The sequence below is a fragment of the Micrasema longulum genome, unplaced genomic scaffold, assembly GCF_059751315.1.
Source record: "Micrasema longulum isolate JH-2025_06_02 unplaced genomic scaffold, ASM5975131v1 h1tg000818l, whole genome shotgun sequence".
NCBI classification, from domain to species: domain Eukaryota; kingdom Metazoa; phylum Arthropoda; class Insecta; order Trichoptera; family Brachycentridae; genus Micrasema; species Micrasema longulum.
Window position 1 is genome coordinate 211200 of NW_028278010.1, and position 5998 is coordinate 217197.

Sequence of the window (5998 nt, forward strand, 5' to 3'; positions counted from 1 at the left end):
ATGTTTCCGTTCGGCGGATGTTCCCGCTTTCTCTCAGTTAGCGGAGAGACGTACAGCTTCCGTCTATTCATACGTGCGAACGCGGAACTTGTTTTTTCACAGCCTCCGAGATGATCAAATCTCATCTTAATTTTTCTCTCATCGCCACCCTCTTAAATAACCCAAACTCCCCCCCCCCATCATAAACAACATTTATATTTTTTATATTCTTATTTTACCCCCTCGTGATAAAGAGGGCATTATTTGACTTCGTGACAACGAATGAAATTCCGGAAAAATCGGTCAAAAACACATCTTTTTTCTATGGTATTCGTTAACTGACAGATACAATCTTTAGGTACGATCAAGATATCTGTAGAAGATATCTGTATAAGATATCTGTAGTCTGTGGGTACGATGTTGTTGAAGTTTTGTAAACATCGGAAGCCGGTCGTTTATTTAGGTGAGTTATTAATGTTTTAAAACAAATTACATAAATATATTTGAAATACTTAAATATTGTTTTACAAACTCAAAATAATATTACTTTTTACAGACGCAATTGTGGCTTCTAGGCGACTTAGCGATTCACAGATGACCACTTTGATAGAGTACATGGAATGGTTTGTATACAATTACAATTTTACTTCATACGCTTAGTCTGAGAACGTTAAGTACGAACTAATTCATACATTTTTGTCTTTCAATTAATGGAGATTTGCAGTTGCCCGCGGTTGGTCCGCAAGGACGCCTAACGGCGTCACAAAAGTGTTTTACACGGGCAGTTTTACTTCGAGAGTTTAGTAAACAAGTGAACATAATATTATTACACAAAGTATTAGCTAATCAATACATCTTTGTTTTGTTTGCAGTAATGTAATGGCGATTTACATCAGTCGGCTTCTGTGTATCCATTAAGAAATAGGAGCAGTTAAAACTCAGGATATGAGGTAAAGGTATAACATTATTTGAATTAGTTTTAAATGTATTTGTAGATAAGTCATGGCATCGCTTCACACTTGTCATTGATCTGTGCTTGCAAAATAACAAAATATTGCAATCCCTTTAATATAGGTATGTGTTTTTATATATTATATATATAATTGTATATCTTTCTCGCGTAAACATAACACATTAAATTTCCAGTACGCTCTAATGAATCAAATTGTACCTAGAAAGAACGTCATAAGAGACTTGGGAATAGTTTTAGATCCCAAGCTTGTTTTCGAAATTCAAATTAATGTAATTATTAATAAAGCATACAAAATGCTTGGTTTTTAATGAGAATGTCTTATGACTTATTAGCACTAATTTATAACACATATGTGAGAAGTCAATTAGAGTATGCTTCTATTATATGGAATCCCCAATATAAGATATATATTAATAACCTAGAAAGGATACAGATTTTTTTTTAAAATTTAATAAAATACAAATTTGATTGTATTCCAAATGCAATTCAAACTCAGGAGTACAGGAATAGTGATTGAAATCAATTATTTCTATTTAAACTTGTGAACAATGTAATATATTGCCCTATACTTACAAGTTATTTAGAATATCTTGTGCCCAACAGGACAAGACTCCAAACTACATTTAATTTGCCGATACCCAGGACAAATTCAAGAAAGAATGAGTATGTCATTAAAACTGTATATTCATGTTTATGTTTGTACTATCTTCAATATTGTTTATAGTTTTTTTATTTTATTTTTATTTCTATACAAAAGAAAACAAATTTATCACACATATGTATTTTATTTATATTTATTATTATTTAAACTTTTTTGTTATTATTTATTATATTTACTTTTTTATTTTGCAGTTTCTGAATTACTAACATTTCTTAACTTTTAAATTAATTTTATCATATTACCGAGTTATTTTAATGTATACACTTGATAAATAACTTATATAGCCGTGGAAAATGATTATTGACAGTTTTTACAATTTAAGTTACAATGTACCCTTATTTTATAGATTAATCATATGTAAAAACTGTTGTTTTTTTCCCAAATAAATAAATATTAATTAATTATATCTAACTTACACCTGGTGTATGATGGTAAAGGTGAGAGTGTGAGTAGTGCCATCTATCAATGAATGGGTAAAGGTGGGTTCAACCACATCTAGTTAAAATGAATGTTTATAGACCCCTTCCAATGTTTAAGTCCATTTACACCTATTTCTGGGTTATGTCACTTCTGCACAGAATGCTTCATTGTCCCTGTACTTGCACCTTAAGCGTATGTCTGATTACCATATCTTCATGCGGCAGATGCTCGATATACGCTGCATTTGGTGTACCAATGTACTGCCCAATGCACCACAGGGTGTGGATAGGGACATGCTGATATTTCATACATGTTCAAAGAGATTAGTTGGAATAACTTAAACCATAATTTAATTCTATTACTAATTTGTAATCTTTTAATTACAGTGCATGAAAAATCCAATTTTGATTGAAATTACGCATGAAGTACTACTACCAAGTTGCACACGCTATCCAGGCCATTTGCAAGTGAAACTGCATCGCCACCGACCACTACCGAGACACCAATCAACAAACCAAAACAATTTTTCTTTCATCGGAAGACGCCAGCAAAGCTTCCAACTAGATTATTTAGGTAGAAATATTAGAAATCAGCATCTACCACCCGAAAGAAGTGTTTTATAGATTATCATTAGCAAAATGAATGAGTAGATTAGCTATTACCTTGTCTCTTTGTCTTCGTTTATGTTCATAATCGATTATTTTAAGCTAAACTAATGTTAAAATATTACAACAGTGATAAAGATCATTTTAGAGGAGGTAATATAGAAGTCTAGGCATCTACAGGGCTTATGACCTGTCATTGGCTGGTTTAAGTGCATTCTCTAAAATGTTCTTAATTTCTGTTGTATTATGTTAATATTAACAGCTCCCGGGGAGTTTAATCCAGTCCTTGTCTACAAAAATTTGGACAAACTCAAAATATTGTTGATAAACTAATGTTAACTTTGTATTTCATTATGGTTTAGCCTTTATTACACTACTAGTAACATTTTTCCTAACTAAAAATATTATATTTGGTATTTTTATTTCCTATTGTGATTTCTTCAATGACCTAAAAAAAATAAGTTTTTTTTCCTGAAAAAGCTTGTATTTAGGAATTACAGAATCAGTACCACTGTTCAAATATCTATTAACGACGAACATGATAAGAGATGGAATGAACAAATTGAAATTGGAAAATTTATATTTTTATGTTTCTTCAAAACATTTGGGTAAGATATTGTACTTTTTAAGGAAATGTATTGTCAAACCAGTCTTAATTTACATTTATCATGATATTAAAAATGTCTTATACAGTATATTTCTATATTTTATTTTTACATGTTTTAATTTGGGAAACCAACGCACCAGTTCTACTAAAAAGCAGTAAAAAATATTGCACGGATTCATAATTAATCACAGGTTTTTAAATACATTGAACAATAGCGAAGAGAATTATTGGCCTACGATGTTTTACTTATTGATACCTATATAAAACTGGTGATATTATCTGCACATCCTAGCTGGAACATAAATAAATGGTAAGTGGCTGTGTACTTGGCTAATCATGCAAACCATAAAAGTTCGTAAAATTTAATATCTGGGGCATATAATGCGTGGAGAAAAGTACCACTTGCTTCATTTAATTTTGAAAGGCAAGGTTGAGGGTCACAGAGGGGCTGGAAGAAGACAGATGTCCCGGCTGCGAAATATACGAGACTGGACTGGCTTCAGGACTGTGGAGCAGATTTTCCGGGCCGCACAGGACAGAGAGACTATTGCCAGAGTGATTGCCAACGTTGGGGATACCTGACAGGGCACTAAGAGAAGAAGTATAATTGATAAGATTAAGAAAGGGTCTCTGAGATGGTTCGGTCACGTAGAACGAATGGACGACGAAAGAATGGTAAAACAAGTATATATGGCGAAAATGAACGGTAACGTGAGACGAGGACAACCGAGGAAGACGTGGCATCTTCAGTCTGGTCATGTTAAAAGCAGACAGAACCAAGGGGCATGTATGACAAGATGTATAAATGTGGAAGAAGCTAGGAATGTATGCCAGGATCGACGAGTGTGGCGATCCATTCTCTCTGCCTACGCCTACGGAGAAATGGCGTGATGGTAGTAGTAACTAGCTTAAATATATCTTCTCTTCAAGACCGTCGAAATAAATCCGACCTTCTAGTCCTATTTAAAATTCTCAACTCGCTCTTTGATGCGCCTGAACTGCTGAGCTTGATAAAATTAAATATCCCAACTAGAAACCTCAGACAAAACTGACTCTTTCATACCGATAACCATAGAGCTGACTATGGTTTACATTCCCCTATGCCCAGAATTCTCAGGTCTGCCAACAAACATACCAGTCTTGATTTCTTTCACTTATCACCACTATGAAGATGACATGTTTTGGAGGATGGCGATCGTAGCTCTGATTTGTTCAACCGCTTTTCTGTAAAGAAATTTTAAAAAAAATATAATTCATAATGCCATCACATAAATATAAAATTTGCTATCCATATAAATATTCTATTGTTTGTAAGAGAAAGTGAGGTTACTGAGTGCAAAATATTTTATTTTTTACCTCTCCCTTACTGTGCTAAATACACCCGCGCATTACGACACGGTGTAGTCACTACACAGCACCGTAACGTAAAAAAAATTTAGGAGATTGAAAAGGGGAAAAATGGAGTATTTATAGGGAATGGCTTTAATTAACCATAATTTAACAATGTTTGAGTACGTCTAAATGCTTGCAGACTGGCTGGATTTCCTCCCTAGGGAGTTATTCATATTTCAACCGAGAGGGAAAACATTTTTGAGAAGGGAATATGGAAGTCTAGGCATTTACAGGGCTTATGACCTGTCATTGGCTGGTTTAAGTGGCCACTTTACACACGGTGTAACATTCACAATTCTGCTCATTTTTGAACACCCACATTTCCTCAACTCTTCTATCTGAATGTGCATGGGATTTTGATCGATTGCTGTTGGGAAAATGGAAGCGTTTGACGCGGTACTCACAGGTGCAGGGGATTGTCCGTCAGGGCGGCCAGGACCTCCTGGCAGCAGGCCAGGAACTGCTGTAGGGGGGCGGAGCGGCGGTCCCAAGCGCGAGGAAGACAGCTGAGAGGATTGGTTTTTTCATTTGATTTATTTTACAATACGCCCGAGGGGCATTTGCAAAAATAATACAGGTAAGTTCAAACATAGTCATAATTTAAAAATAAACAACAACACGATATATTATAGTCCTTAAAATATAGCTTGATTAAAATGACAGCTGTCAAACTAATGTGACTAGTGGTGAGGAAGTACTGATCACTGATCATGTACCGATCAAATCGATTTTATCAGTTTTTTTATGCAAACATACAACTCTGTTTCCGAAAATTGATGTAAAAATGCAAAGACAAGCCTATTATAGTGTGTTCAAGACAATTATTCACCAAAAAATAAGACATTTATACTTTTTTCATGAACAAGATCACATGAATTATTTTTTTATTCGATCAATTTACATTTATCAATTTGTCCCAATTCTAACGTTTTTGCTAAATGATGTAACCTTGTAAGAACATCGTTAATGATTAGGTTTTTTTTAGTTTTAAAGCTGATTTTATACATTTATGTTGATTTATGTGTCTAGCATTGTATTAAAAAAATAAATCAACATGCCAGATACTAATGATTTTTAATGTGTCGATATAAATCACTCCTTAGATGTTACTACAAAGATATGTCGTCACTTTGCTGACAACTGTTATTCTAATTAAGTTATATTTTTAGGATCGCCGCCAGACAACAAACATAACTCCATGTCCGCTCCATAGTTGGAGCATATGGCTTTCACAAAATGCCTCTAGACGTCTCTATCGGCTATCTGCTGTAAAAAACAAGTCTTGTTGGGAATCGAACCAAAGAATATTCAACGAACATCACTCCATGTCCGCTCCATAGTTGGAGCATATGGCTTTTACA

The 5998-nt window shown here is 34.1% G+C and overlaps 1 long non-coding RNA gene across 1 annotated transcript; it reads left to right on the forward strand.

Moving 5' to 3' along the window:
* The first annotated feature begins 294 nt into the window (after window positions 1-294).
* On the forward strand, window positions 295-3333 carry LOC148278857 (uncharacterized). Its single transcript, XR_015823053.1, has 4 exons — window positions 295-442; window positions 536-602; window positions 852-929; window positions 2420-3333. It is a non-coding gene; the product is annotated as an uncharacterized LOC148278857 (long non-coding RNA).
* Window positions 3334-5998: the final 2665 nt, after the last annotated feature.